This window comes from Columba livia, chromosome 2 (genome assembly GCF_036013475.1).
Source record: "Columba livia isolate bColLiv1 breed racing homer chromosome 2, bColLiv1.pat.W.v2, whole genome shotgun sequence".
Taxonomy (NCBI): domain Eukaryota; kingdom Metazoa; phylum Chordata; class Aves; order Columbiformes; family Columbidae; genus Columba; species Columba livia.
In genome coordinates this window covers 93,025,732-93,041,517 of record NC_088603.1, presented here as the reverse complement: position 1 = coordinate 93,041,517, position 15,786 = coordinate 93,025,732, and the positions used below count along the sequence as shown (strand labels likewise).

At 38.2% G+C, this 15,786-nt stretch overlaps 1 protein-coding gene across 3 annotated transcripts in view; it reads left to right on the top strand.

Annotated features, from left to right (window-relative positions):
• The window catches only part of GALNT1 (polypeptide N-acetylgalactosaminyltransferase 1), a 90,619-nt gene that overhangs the window by 14,130 nt on the left and 60,703 nt on the right, over positions 1-15,786 (top strand). Inside the window, exon 2 of one of the 3 annotated variants that reach the window (XM_065052820.1) lies at positions 11,994-12,162. The exons of 1 other annotated variant lie outside the window; for it this stretch is intronic. The gene's annotated coding sequence lies outside the window, so the exon portion shown is untranslated. Of the gene's footprint in view, positions 1-11,988; positions 12,163-15,786 lie in introns of all 3 variants that reach the window. One more of the 3 variants, XM_065052819.1, reaches the window with a different exon arrangement.

Here is a 15,786-nt window from a genome sequence, read left to right as displayed (position 1 = left end):
TTGCAAATCCGGAACTCTTGAGAGAATGTAGAAGTGTTGACTGGGGAGTATCTAGCTATTGGCAGGTGAGAGTTTTGACTAGCATGATGAGCCTGTTTAGCCAGTTTCAGGTAGGAAACAATCAGTTTGATCTTCTCCCTTCTCATTCCTCTTGACTAGGGCAAGAGTAAAGCTTACTCTTGACAATAGGACTTTGTTTCCTTTTCAGGCTTGCTCGTGCTTTCTGGAAATAGAAACAGAAAAATGGGAAAAACATGTACTAAATGGTAGAGACATTGATCCAATTCAGGCAAAAGCGGGTAGCTATGTTTAGCAAGAAAATATCAGTGGGATTTTGGTAAGAAATAGGAGGGGTTCTTATACCCCAGTAAAATGTAAAGTAGGCATACTGTCAGATTTCATTTACAGCATAAGGTACACCGTTATAGCCCTGAGGTATGTTGGAATGATTTTTGTGGAGGTAGGCAAGAGAGTTGATGTATTTGGATAAGATGTAATGTCTTGAGCAAAAAATTACATGGTAGTACAAACCAGATAGACAAGACAGTCATATAGAAGTCAAATGTACATGTTGTCTAAATTCTTGTAGTCTTCTTTCACAAACATGCTGAAGATAGCACTGAACTTTAAGTCTTTTGCAAACTTTTTTGCCGTATTAATTCTTGATGAGTAAGCAGAATATTGTTTCTATGGTATGGAAAATCAAATTGAATTTTCCTTTCTGTATATAATTTTTCAATGACTATGGAAGGTTAAGGCTTTTGCTGAAAGAATCTTATTTAAGACATCTTTTTTTTATTTAGAGTTTATTTAGAACTTAGTTTCTGGAAGCATGGAATTTCTTTTGGGTGCAAATTTAAGAGTAATGCTGACAAATCAGTGGTTTGAACATACTTGGTCTGTAGAACACTTCAACTTGCAAAGCAAGTAACTGTTCTCAGCATTTGCTCTTCTTTTGAAGCTGATGAAGCACTTGAGCTGCTACTTATAGTTGCTTCTTATTAATTTTATATCAAAGTAATTTGAAGCTAAATGTTCATGTATCATACCATGGAAATCCAGTTTAGTTATTTTGAAAAATGGATTGTCTCCTGTTTCGGTGAGAGCCCCATGGGGAGATAATTGCAAGCCCCAAGTTTTCAGTTGCGGAGGAAGGTCTTAGAAATACTTTTTCAGCTGGTATTGCTTGTCTAGTTTAGTTACTAATGATGAATTTGATTTGAGTCTTTAAAAACCATAGTACATTTCCTAACATATACAAAAACGTTAGTTGATACTTTCCACATGAGCCAGTGTTAAGAAGTGTTTTGCTAAGTGTGTGCCTTTATCAAACAGTTGAGCTAAAAGCAGAATGAGTTGGGATGCTTGTTTTGGCCTGTCATGAGGTGTGTGTAATAGTGTTGAGAGGTTCCTGTTTGCTTGTCTTGACGTCAAGATAAAGGTTTCAGGTTAAGTGGCTTAAGATAGTACTTCCAGTGATTTTTTTTTCCCCATCTTTCTAAAGGAATAAGCATAATTCAATACTGATTGGATAAATGTAGTACATTCGTATTTTTATCGCTTTTTATTTAACCGTATTTTTAAAAGATGCTTTCATTTTGGTGCTTGCTGAAGTGTTCTGTAGTATAGCCCACCTTCATCTCAAAATGTTCAGATTTTATTCTTCTGTAAGTCATAGTTCTCTCTATATCCTGACCTTTATCTCAAAATAGCAAGTATTTAGCCTACTTGTTCCACTATTTTATCTTTAGTAACTTTGTTGTTATGGGTTGATTAGAAACTTAAACAATCTGAGTGTTTTCCTGCTGCTACCTAACTTTTGGTGTACCCTAGGATGAGTTTCTATATGGAAGATTCCAGTTTCATCACTTTCTAGAACATTCAAACAAGAATTATTCCTCAACCTGAACCAGCCAGGTGTTTTAGGAAAGCAAGAGTTCATACAACTGAGGTCTTTCCAGTTACTACAAGTGCTAAATGGTTGAGTAGCTGGTGGAGATTTCCAGTAGTGAAAGTTTCTCAGACCCTGAAGCAGTCTGCCAGGTATCAGATTAATAATCCTTCTCCTCATGATGTTATTATGTAATCCACACTGTTCCTGGTCCACAGCAGCTACTAAAGAGGTGTTTAAATTGAGATAGAAAACCGATACAGAATAACAGAAAAACAAACAATTAGAGAAGATAGAAGGCATAATGACCATGTAATAGGCCTGTTGAGATTTAGCCTAACAACAGTGGCCAGTCTCAAAATTAGTGAATTAGGTGGTTAGCTTCATGAGCATGCCAGTTTGCCGCTGCTGCTACAGTGAACAGTCTTTTCCTGGCCATTCTTTCCCTTCTTTAGGCATGTTTTATGAAATATCTTGCAAAATTTTAGTACAGAAATGTACTGCAATACAGAAAATAGCTCTAACCTATACCCAAATGTGATGATGTCAGAAAGGAGTGTGGGGATCGAAGCAAATGCTTAGGGACTAGGGGACATTATTATGTATTCCTTGAGCTGCACTGCTGATTTTTAGTGTAGTTGATTTTTTTTTTCCTACTCAATTTTAGGCATGATGCATATGTAACCTTGCATACCTTGTTCCCTGCATAGTGACGCATCTTCTGGGTTTGTGCTTGTAAAAAGAAAGGCTGTGCAGACAGCTGACTGGCTCAGCCATCAGTAAACTAAGTGGAACAGAGTGTTTCTAGGAAGAAACCTTAAGATTTGCAGTGTCATTTGGAAAATTATTTGCTGGATTGCTGCATTGCCAAAGGCTGCATTAAAACAGGAGTGCTTTTTTTAGAAAAGATAATTCATTGGTTTATTGTTGCAGTTTCCTCACCCGTGTTATGACAGTGTTAATAGCTCTCGATATTCTGTTTCAACTACCTGTTACTGATTTTACAGAAAGGAAAGGACAAGAAGGAATTTAGGATAGGTGTTACTAACCAAATCCATTGTTTTGGAAACTTGATAACATTGTGCTTCCTGTGTTCCTTTGTGGTAAACAAAACTTCCTGAAAATAGGGACCATTATCTCACCTGAAACCAGAAAATGTTTGCCTGCCGATTTGTACTTAAAAGAACAGAATAATTTTTTTTTGGTCAAAGTGATCTTCCTACTCTTGCAAATGAGAAATGATAGTAATTTGTCAGCTCGGCCAAATTTCAGATACTGTTGGAAGCAGCAGAGCTTTGCCTGGAGGCAGATGAAGATACCAGAAACTAGAATTTCTGTGGGAGACTTAGCATTTGTGTATGAAGACATATGCTTGCTCAAGCAGTTTGTTGTTTTAGGGTACATATTCTGTTGACACTGACAGACAGTCTTACTGAAATGCTTTAAAACTGGCAGGAGGCAACAAACTATTCCCTCTTCACTTCTGTGTTTCTTCCCTCACCACAACATTTCTGTTTTACATAGAGCATTAATATTTTCAAAGAACTGAGTCCCCAGGACAGAGTTTTTTTCCTAGGGGAGGTTCTACATGTTACTTATGTGCTCTAGGGTGTTTTTTTCTGAAGGTTTACTTTTATGTGCTGTAAGCTTACTGTTCCCTGAGTTAAAGTCCTCCTAATAAGCAGTGTGTTGCTTTGGACTTTGGAGTTATGATATGCTTGTTCACCTCTTAAACAGCTGTCTCTAATATTTTAATTACATACTAAGGGACTAACGTAATGTGTGATAATATAGGGCTTCATAAAAGCTTGTGGACAAGAATACCATTTTCTCATTTTACTCTTTGATTAACGTGTGCTAATTACTTCTTGCAAGAGGATTCCTCCTATTTGATTTGTGAGGTTTTTAATGGTTACATTTGGTTCTTAAGTTAGTAAACATATAAATAACCCTTTTAAGCTGTGCATACAGCCATAAATTATTTGGTTTAGAATAAAGACTCCAATATTTATATTTCTTTTGCTATTAAGGTACAGAGCTGAATAGACAGTAGACTATCTCTTATGCCAGAGTGCTGGAAGAAACAATTTCTCATTTTCTAAACAGACATAATTAGATGTGTGGAGTAGTGGTTTTACTTTGGGGACTTTCTACCACTTAGCACTTTGTTTATTATCTTCATGAGAAAATATTATATCGAGATATTTTGTAAATGTTGAGAAGCATTGTGTAAATTTGACATTTGCTTTTACAAATTTGCCGGTTGATTTATTTCAAATACTGCCTGTTGTGAATGGGAGGTCTTAGGATCTTGCCTGGATACATCCCCCTCTCACTTTTCTCACTTGAAGTAATATGCTGTAGTACACACTATAATACTCTGTTTGATCTTCAAAAAGCCTAAACCTTTGGTAAGAAGTAGAAGAATTCTGTAGCTCCCTTTATGTATAGGACAGAGTTGCTCTAATGTTATTATACCACAGTTGTCTGTTGCCACTTACAGACTTGACTTCTTGGCCTCTGGAAGGCTGAAGTTGTGATTTTTTTAAACACTGTTAAAGTAGCATAACTGTCCATATTTTTGCATCCCTCTGATAATTTCTGAGGTAATGGGAAATATTTGTAGTTATCTCACTCTCTGTAGTTCTATTAAAAATTACCAGTGGAAATGGAGAAACTGGGTATGACCATACCTCGGGTACATTTTTTTTCTAAACTCTACTCTCCCATACCCTCCCCCTGTGAGCTTTCCTACTGCATCACAGAATCGAGTGGGTTGGAAATGACCTCAGAGATCATCAAGTCCAACCCTTGGTCCAACTCCAGTCCATTTACTAGATCATGGCATGTGTGTGTTTGTTTTTTATCAGATCAGAAAATGAAAGAGTACAGATTGTTAGTTGAGTATCATACTGTAAATAGAGCAGGTAGCTTTCCTTGAAGGTCTCTGCTCACTGTTGAAGAAAGCACTGATCGCCATAGGGCGTGCAATTTTACTGAATGTTTATGAGGGCAGCTGTGATTGATTGCTTCTTAATGTAGTTATGCATTTAACTATTTTGTATTCATAATTAAATAGGATTTTTTCACAGTATCACAGTATGTTTGGGATTGGAAGGGACCTCAAAAGATCATCCAGTCCAATCCCCCTGCTGGAGCAGGAACGCCTAGGTGAGGTCTCACAGGAAGATGTCCAGGCGGGTTTTGAATGTCTCCAGAGAAGGAGACTCCACAACTCCCCTGGGCAGCCTGTTCCAGTTCTCTGGCACCCTCACTGAGAAGAAGTTTTTTCTCAAATTTAAGTGGAACCTCTTGTGTTCCAGCTTGATCCCATTACCCCTTGTCCTATCATTGTTTGCCACCGAGAAGAGCCTGGCTCTGTCCTCGTGGCACTCACCCTTTATACATTTATAAGCATTAATAAGGTCACTCCTCAGTCTCCTCTTCTCCAAACTAAAGAGGCCCAGCTCCCTCAGCCTTTCCTCATAAGGGAGATGCTCCACTCCCTTAATCATCTTTGTTGCCCTACGCTGGACCCTCTCAGGTAGTTCCCTGTCCTTCTTGAACTGAGGGGCCCAGAACTGAACACAGTATTCTAGATGGGGTCTCACCAGGGCGGAGTAGAGGGGAAGGAGGACCTCTCTTGATCTACTAACCACTCCCCTTGTAATACACCCCAGGATGCCATTGGCCTTCCTGGCCACAAGGGCACAGTGCTGGCTCATGGTCATCCTGTTGTCCACCAGGACCCCCAGGTCCCTTTCCCCTACACTGCTCTCTAATATGTAATTTTCCAACCTATACTGGAACCTGGGGTTGTTCCTGCCCAAATGCAGGACTCTACACTTTCCCTTGTTAAATTTCATCAGGTTATTCCCCGCCCAACTCTCCAGCCTGTCCAGGTCCCGCTGGATGGCAGCACAGCCTTCTGGCGTGTCAGCCACTCCTCCCAGCTTAATGTCATCAGCAAACTTGCTGATAGTACACTCTATTCCCTCGTCTAAATCGTTAATGAATATATTGAATAATATTGGCCCCAGTACTGACCCCTGAGGCACTCCACTAGATACTGGCCTCCAACTGGACTCCGCACCATTGACTACCACTGGTAGTCCTCAGTATATCTGGGAACTTTTTGCCTGATGAGGCAGGGAAGACTAGAACAGGTTAAACAGAAAGGTACATCTTTCTCAGTTGAAGGGATACTATGTTTGTTTTCCAGTGTTAATGTCACCTACACTTTTTCTAGTGAAGAAGAGTACTCTGAAAGTGGACATTGGGTCATATTCATAACAACTAAATGAAGAAATTCACTTTGTGTGCATACCTATGCAGATGTACGTGTCTATATAGGTAGCTGAGGTTAATGTCAGCTGGTATACTGGAGGGAGTCGATGATTCTGTCTAGTTGCTGCTGCTTGGTTTAAGGCTGTTGCCATACTCGCATTTTTTGAGGAAGATGACTACTTGATCTGTTACACCAAGTGATAATTATCTGATGTCTCCTGAACTTCATGTGACTCATGGTGAAGAATTGTCAGTGAGGTCTAAAGTCAGTGCTTTGTAACACAGGAAATGTGTTACCTGTAATGTCAGGGGTGTGCATCTGCTGCTGCTCCCACCTGAGAGCTTGCAAGTAGGGGGAGAAAAGACAAGACTGTTGTTTGAAACTGTTGTGGAATAGGATAGGAAGGTGGAGATTTTCAGAGGGAAGTATAGCTCAGTCTAAGTTTTCGATAGCCTATTATAATAGAAATATTAAAGAAAGACTAAATTACCCACTCTTTATAAACAAACGAAGCAAACAAAAAACTCGTAGTTGACACTTGATCTTGTTTTCTTGACTTCTGTGTTCCTTCATAGTGAATGCTTTGTCCATTGAAAGGGCAGAGAGGTGTCCAGTGCATTTTACACACATCCTCCACACGAATTGCGCTGGTTGCTTTGCATACTTGTGAAACAATGAGGGTAGTGTTTCCTGGTGGCTGAAGAGAAGGTGCAGAGCGTGTCTGCCAGCTCGTGGCAGTCAACACACAACTCTTTGTTGATAGTCCTTCTGAAGGCAAGCATGCCCGGCCCATTGATGCTCTGTGCTCATACTTGAGGCTGGTGTACGTTAGTGCTTTCAAAACAAACTGGGTTTGGTGGTTGCTTTACTAATGTTTTTGAATCATGATAGATAGAAAGACTTCCAGCATCTTTACAGACCTGTAGTTCTGCTCCTGTTTTGCAAATAACCTGTTTTTTGTCTTTCTGGAGAACAGTTGTGAGGTTATGAAAGGTACCTTTTATCTTTTTTTGAGTTGTGCAATTCTGTGTAGGTAGTATGAATTATGAAAAAGGTATTTTTTTTACAGTCTAGAGAGATTTGGTGATGATGCTGAATATGATAGTAGACACTTTACTGATGAAAGCAGTAGCTTTTCTGGTAATTATTTTTTTTCTTATGCTTTCTAGCAGTGTAGTACTCTCAAGCGAAGTGAAAACAAGCTTTGCTGTAGTCTTGATTTGGGAACAGGGGAGGAGGAAGCATTTTTACAATTGACTTCTAAAAATAATATTTACTTTAAAAAAAACCCCTATGGGTTCAATCACTCTTGGTCTCTCTCATACAGTGCTAGTATTGGCTTGTGTTGGTTTGAGTCAGTGTCCCCAGAAGACAGAAGGCCTGTGAGAGGAAGGCGCTGCTGCGTTGTTTGCATGGATGTATTTGCCACAATTGTTGCTTGGTTGGTGAACAACCTATTGTCTATTTTCTGACAAATTGCATGCAGGAAAAAAAATCTTTGGACTGTCTCCATGAAGAAAGAAAGATTTATTCAAATTGTTGTTTTCCTTGCTGTTTTTCTGTATAAGAAAAAGCCATGGAGAATTGCAGAATAAAACTGTGGTGGTGTGTGGGTTTGGTTTTTTTTTTTGCGGGGGGGTGTGTTTGTTTGGGGTTTTTTTGTTTGTTTGTTCAATATATACTTGGTCACTTCAGGACCAACAGGTAGCAGATGTGTTTTTATCAGTGTTATAAATCTGTTTTCTCTGGAATTTCATGACAGTCTAATAATTTTCTGTCCTTTTCATGTGTTCCTGTTCACTCCATTGCTCTGGTGTTTTTGACCATGTGCAGGGTCATACCAGTGGACTGAGCTGGTAGGAAAATTAAGCTGATGAAATAGAGTTGGCTGCATACTTTATGACAGCTGTATGATTTTGTGTGTGTGGGGAGGTGTGTCAGTGAATAAACAGAAATGGGAAGATAATGCATGACTAAGAAGGAAGAGGTGAAGTGGTAAGTGGGGTAGAGAGTGACAATAAGGAATAGGTTCTTCATTGTGCGTAAGTAGCTCTGTATGATTGCTGTTATTAACATTAAATATGTCAGAAGGAAGTTCTCCGAATAATGGGAATGCAAATATTGAGGCTGTTCAGTATAGACACTTACTTGAATATGAGACAATTATATTTTGCACTCTACAAACACTGTGGCTGTGAATCTGGGCAGCATATCAGAGTGGCTGGCTAAAATTGGTTCAGGTTTACATAAAAGCTCAGGGTATTGGATTCCCCTGAAAAGGCAATTTTCAAAAAAAAACCCTTTATTTGTTGTTAGGTGCCACTTAGAAAAGCTGGGGCACCCACTGTGCAGAGGGTCTGGTGCGTGTGACAACAGAACATTTATCTCGTGGTAATGGAGTATAAAATGGGGAAGTCAAAATTATTGGCAAGGGAGATCTCTGTCTAGAATCATCCTGAGCTAGCATTAATCCTGTAAAATACTTGGAGTTGATGTGAGAACTTATTAAGTCTTGTAGGCTATTTGGATGCACAGTTTAAAGCAGAAGTACTCTTCCGCCTAGATTGTGTAGCAGTGTAACATGGTTTGGGGCACTGAAAGGTAATATCTACTGGCAGCCTTGATCTAAGACTCAAAACTGATATTGCAGCATATGCTTTCTTGTTTTTCTTTACCTACATGTTCTGTTATTGGTATCCAGCTCTCCTAACCCATTTGCCTGTCTACGTCAGCAGTGTCCATAGATTATTGCTTTTTTTTTTTCTGTGTTACATCAAGAAAAGAAAGCGCACACTGCGTCATCTTCACCTTGACTTCTTTTGCTTGTTTCTGGCTAAAATGGCTTTTCTTTTGAGTTGGAACCACGAGAAAATCACCAACCAGTTCTATGTGCCTACTGTGTCTTAATTTTTGTTTTTGACAGGATGTAGTGGAAAATCCAGCTAGAGTAGAAACATACAGAAGTGATGTAGTTACAAGTAAGACAGTCCTCTCTTTGAGCATGTAGTATAGGGGAACAAATTTGGAAGCCTTATTGTAGAGATCAGAAATGCATAATCAGGCTGATCTAACTTCCTCTACAACAGGAAGCTTGTGGACTGGAGAAAGCCACACATGATAGTCTTGCAGAGCAAGCTGAGGAAATATGGCCTAGATTAAAAAAAGCTATTTTAGGATCTGTGTAAAATCATTAGGTTAACAGTAAGCCAGTGTTTTATTTTTCAGTATTTCACCTTCAGCAAAGGAAAGCATATTGTATGGGATTTTGTGAAGTTCTTTTAGGTTATTGGTCTTGTTCATGAACTGAGTAATGGCATACTAGATTATTATAAAATCTGAAGATACTAGGTGTTTGGGAATAAATACAGGTACACGAAGCTGGAATGGCAATTCAGAAAAGTCTTGAATGTTGGAAAGACGTCCTGAAAGAATAGGATGTGATTTAGAAGAATAAGTGAAATGCTTTACATTTAGGTCAAAATAACATAAAAATAAAAGATGGACAAAATCTGTTTAAGTTGTTCCTGCCACCCCATCGCCCACCCTGATCGAGGACAAGCCATGAATTATAAAATGAAAGTTAACAACGCAGCATTTTTCAGAAAGAAGTGTGTGTATGTATTGGCATGAATAAACGGTGGCATAATGTAGAGGATATGTGGAGCTGAACTTTCTGCTCTGTTCTGTGTTGTAAGGTTAAAATACTGTGTCAGTTTTGGCTATTGTACTTCAAGAAAGATGAAGGCACAGTTAATTTGCCTCGCGAGGGTAATGGTAATGGCTGGTGATTTAGAAAAATGGTATGTGCAGAAAGAATGATTGAATTGGCATTTTGTAACCCAAAGAAAAGATCAAGGGAAATGATAAGCTTTTAAGTGTGTGGGAGTTCACTACAAAATAGCAAACATCTGCCCTTGGTAGATGTGCCTTGCTTACTAATGGCAACGTGGACCATTCTCTGTGTGTCCTGCTCTCATTGTTTGCATTTTGTTTGTGTGTTTTAAAAGAGCTATTTTTGTCCAGTGTCTGAATAACATTGAACAAGGAGCCTGTTGTTTTAGGATCCTTTGAAGAAAAATATAAATTAGCAAAATAATCACTTGTAATCACTTCATCTAACCAGATAGATGTATAGATAGATACAAGTTAAAATTCTTGAACAGATAGAAGAAAAATTGCTCCCAGATTTGCCAGCCACTTATCCAGAAATGTACTGGTTTCCCCATCTGTAAAAATGGATTGTGTTCTCCACCTCCGTAAAGCACTCGAGTTTTACTGAAGAAGGATGTGACTAATTTGCTTTGATAAAGGTGATTGGATCTCTTCAGAATTGTCATGATCTCTTAAAATTTAACACTTTGAGAAAGGTAACAATCACATAATTTGTTAGTTGTCCTGCTGGGTATGTCTTGAGTCATTTTGTGAACCTGTATTTTTCCTACCCCTTTGAAACGTGACTATTTTTTTTAGATTTGGTAAAAATTGATATTATTTGTGGGAGATCCTTAGCCAGTTCTTCTAAAATTCAGACTGCAAACCACTTCTGTGGATATAAAACTGGTTGCTATCCCTATTCTATTAGTATGCTTTATGAGTATTTTGGTAATCTATCTTTGAATGGAGAACAAAATTAGGGGTTGAGATACTTTTCTCTTTCTACAAAAATGGGGAGCTGCCACATATTATACTTACTTCACCTGCCTCAGTACTGGGATAATAATGTGTTTCAGAATAAGTGGTTGACAAACATCTTTCCTATTACTGCCAATCTTGGCTTTACTTACCATGTGTTTCCTCTGTACTGTCATGTTATAGTGTCATCATCTTATTTTTTCCTCCCTTTTACATAACTTAATCTGGACAGACAATACATAAAGCTAACAGTTTAAACAGGTAGAGTGATAAACCTGAATAGATTAGTAGGCTCATATATAATATGGCAAATACAACACATAAGCTCATAACATGTGGCTAAATACTAAGTGTAGGCAAGTTACAGTTGCATTAAAAATGAAAAAGTCTGCTTTTTTATCTGCTAAGATATTTTATTTACTTTTCAGGTGCTTAGAATTTTCTTCAGATGTTGCTGTATTAACTAGGTAAAGGAACAGATTTAAAGGAATTAATTCAATATTGCTAAAATTTTAACATATAACTCTTGGAAACGCTCAGGCATAGTTTTTCGGGTGTCACTTTTTTTTAGAAGTGAAAAAAACATTATTTCTTAAACATCAGGTCTGTGTTAGTTTAATAACACCTTTTTATTACAAAAGCTGTCATAAATGCTAGTGTTTAACTTGTGGGCGAGAGGAGAGAATGTGAAAAAACCTACATCTATGAACTAGAATATGTATGGGAAGATGTAGTCTGAAAGAATGATCATCTGGGGAGCTGCTCATGTGAATGTGTGCTGTTGAGTAGGCTGTTTTCTAGCCTTATCAAGAGCAATTCATTGTTGTTTGTGCTAAGTGCTCATGATTGGATAGAGGGCGACATATATAGAACTCAAAAATAGATAACTGCTTATTTGAGAGGACAGGCAGTCCTCCCACTTAAATCATATCATCTGAAAGGCTAAAAAATTTTGATGACTTGTTCCACCTCTCCACTCTACCCTACATATGTTGTTTTCCTCACAGGCTCAGTTCACTGCCTCTTTTTAGAAGCAGTCTTTTGGCTCCTTCTCCCTTGCATAGGATTGTGGATTTTGAAGTCTTAAATGCTGGATAACTTTCCTTCTCTTCCTCTTTACCTCAAACTCTGCCAGAATTGAGTCTGGAACTTATCTGAATTTCTGTTCTTCTTCTAGGACAGCCTTAAGACCTTGTGGATGGAAGACCTCTTTTGCTTCTACGTTCATGTCAGAATGACCTAGGCCAGTCTGTTACTCTATGGTTCCTACCACAGGCGCTCTACAGCAATGTATTGGGATTTTGCCACCAGTGCTAGTGGACTTGCAGATGGCTGTAAACCTGCAGAGGAGGTTAGTACAAAATGTGATCCAGGAGTTTTATGCTTTGATGAGGTCCATCTGCTTTGGATGTATCTGACAGCAAAGAGTGCTTAGAGTCTGCCTATATGCTACTATTTTGTCTTTGCATATTCCATATGTTTCTGTTCCTTCAGGGTCCTGAGGGACCAGTTCAGTTGTCCGCAGCTCATAAACAGGTGTCCATAAGAATCCCTTTAGATATTAGTACAAACCTAATTTATCAGCTACTGTGGTTGTGTCTTGGTATTGGAAAATACAATATCCAAGTGGGTAAAGTACCTCGTTTTTGGTTCTCCTAAACTTAACTTCACTTTCTTAGTATGATATCATCTTGAAAAGAGCGATCTAGGCCAATGAGCTGGAATTCAGATCAATTTTCAATCCAGCTAAACTAAAAAAAGCCTGGTTTTTATTTTCTGTGTTGCTACAGTAAACACAGTTCCCGTAAAGTATCCTTGTCAGACAAGAGAGGACTTGTTAAACTACCCCTGTGTAGTCACTAGCTGCACAGTGAGGGGTTTAACAACTAATTTCTTGTTAAGCTTTCTTTCTGTATGCGTCTCCCACTTGCTACTGGTGTTTTAAGCTTGATTGAAAGAAGATGGAGAGCCATAGTTTAGTGAGACAGATGGGCAAAGCTGTGGTACAAGTCTTTTTCCTTTGGCAGAAAATATTAACCGCTTCAGTTGTAGTAATATTTAGTATGCTGCATGTTGTCCTCCACTTGATAACCTTGGTATTGGCATTTTGTGCTTATTTTCCGCTTTGATTTTTTTTTATTTCCTGCAAACCTGTTAGGGCCTCTCATAAGATTAGTTTTCACAGACTGAGTTCTGAAGAACTCATTGGACCCAACTTTGAAGTTCAGGTTCAGTGAGGTACAACGGAAAAAGCCTGGTTCAGGGCTAAGTGGATCCTTTTCCAGTCAACTTCAAAAGATCTTAACCTGGCATGTACTCTTAATTTCAGTGCTTAAAAAATATAGCTTGGACAAGCATCAGTTTACGGGGAGGGAAAAATAGATCCAGAATTACTACCTAGTACCTTTAAATAATAGCTGAAACTACTCAGAATTAAAAAATCAGGGTAAAAAAAAAAAAGAAAGAGCAAATTTTTTATTTCTGGACTTCCTGCTTATTATCTCAAGCTGTAGCTCTACTGACATTTCTTTTGCTGTAGCCAACACACCACTTCTGTGGTTGTTGACTCTTATCGTAAGTTTAATAAAGGAACAGATTTGCGTGGAAGTAGCCGCTGTTGGGTGCAATACCTGCCTGGTCTGGGTCTGCACTGGGGGACTAGTGTGGTTGAAAAAACACAATTGTTTTTGGTTATTCTTCAGTTGTATCAGTTCCCTGATTGAGTTTCTTCATTGGTGTGTAAATTTTTGCTGGCAAAGTAGAAGACTGGCATGTTGGAATGAGAGAGAAGATGGAGTAGACACTACTCATGCAGTAGGGTGTTGGTGAATCTTTAACCATGATCTAACCAAGTACTATTGCCTCTCAGGCATATCTGCTCTGTTGTAAAGATTCTAGTATCTTCAGAGAAGTTGAATATCTTTCAGAAAAGTTACTGAAAAGTAATTTTAAATTAATTGAAGCACAAAAGAGGATTTTAAACCATCTGATTTAATTAAAATTTTTAAAAAGTGATTGTATTATTGTGGTCTCCAGTTTACGCATAGCTGAGTTTGCAAATGTTCCATCATATTCCCTTTTCTAATGTTTTCTGACACATTAACCTTTTCACCTGTTTCTTTTTTGGCTTGTAGTCAGGTATGAATTTTGAATTGTAAAAAAGCTTAAGTCGCTACCAGCTTCCTACCTTCAGAAAATGATGTGTCAAATACATTAGCTGTTTTTTAACAAAGTGCCTGACAACTTCTGGAAAAAAGGTGCAAAGTAATAAACACCTGAGTATTTGAAGGAACTTAAATGATGTAGTGATGCTTAATACATATCTGCCATATCTAGTGCTACACTGATTGTTTTCACTATGCAACTATGCAGAAAATTGTTAGCATTAGTCTTACCGATAACTAGGGAAAAAGTGAACTCTTTCAATAAGTAATCTTTCTGACTTAAATTACATATCACACTCCAGATTTCTCTGGACTGCTGCACAGTGCAACAGACAACAAATTCTAAATTTTATTTACTTTTTTCCCTTACTGATGCAATACTTATTTCTTGATATGGCTATTCAATTTAAATTTGCCAAACTTTTTTCATATTAGTATGGGAACTTACAAATTAAAGCAGATGGAAGACCTTTTTTGGAATCAGTAGCTGTGAGAGTATAGTCTTGAAATTTAGCACGCGAGTGGATCTACCATTTTCTGTGAAAATGACTTTGTTTAAATACTTTCTATGATCTAAGTGAAAACTTTTTTGAGTTTTATTGGGTTTTTGGTTGTTTTTCTTTTTTTCTAGTACTTTCACAAAGGAGCTCAAAATCTGGTAGGTTTGTTCTTGTTTAAAAAAGTGTATTTTTGAAGCTGTTGATAAAACAGGATTGCTTTTTTCTATAGAACTCAACTTATTGTTTCCATACTACTGCTTTTGATCAAATGTGAACACAAATGTCAGTTTTTATTTTTTGGGGAAGTTGAAAGTTGGGAGAAGAGCTCAGTGGTTTTGTTTTGCCTTTGGAAATCCAAACTGGAATTCAATACACAAATTTAAGGGAGTGGAGCCGTCTCCATTATGAGGAAAGGCTGCGGGAGCTGGGTCTCTCTAGTTTGGAGAAGAGGAGACTGAGGGGTGACCTTATTAAAGTTTACAAATATATAAAGGGTGAGTGTCAGGAGGATGGAGCCAGGCTCTTCTCAGTGACAACCAATGATAGGACAAGGGGTAATGGGTTCAAACTGGAACACAGGAGGTTCCACTTAAATTTGAGAAGAAACTTTCTTCTCAGTGAGGGTGCCAGAGCACTGGAACAGGCTGCCCAGGGAGGTTGTGGAGTCTCCTTCTCTGGAGACATTCAAAACACTCCTGGACATGTTCCTGTGTAACCTCATCTGGGTGTTCCTGCTCCAGCAGGGGGATTGGACTGGATGATCTTTCGAGGTCCCTTCCAATCCCTGACATTTTGTGATTGTGTGATTACAGTAACTTGATAGGGCTACCCAAGAGCTGTTTTAAATTTATATCTGGCTGTTTGATGTAGACTTTTTTCCTTCTTGTTGTATTTTCTCTCATTAATCGTGGTATGCTTTTTATAATGCTGTGTCCCGAGTGCAGAAAAAAGTTCATTCTGAAAAAACTATAAAACTAAGATATTCTTTGTCACACTTGGCTGGATTTAAATGCAACATGTTCTTCAGCTCAATGTTCATATTCTGTGTTTTTAAGTTTCAGTAAATCAAGTCTACCTGGTGGATTAATTTTATTTTTTTGGTTAATTGGAAGTATTACTCTAGTGACTATGAAGATGTTTAAAATATTTACTGTAGTATTGGAGATGAGTCTGAGAAAAGGTGTAGCCAGCATTTAGTTTCTCTGGGAATACTGAAAAATTGGCTTCTAAATATTTTTATAGAGTTACCTAATATATCTAGCTTGGGGCAGGAGGGAGAGGACAAAGTTGTTCACAAAGAAATTAAGAGAC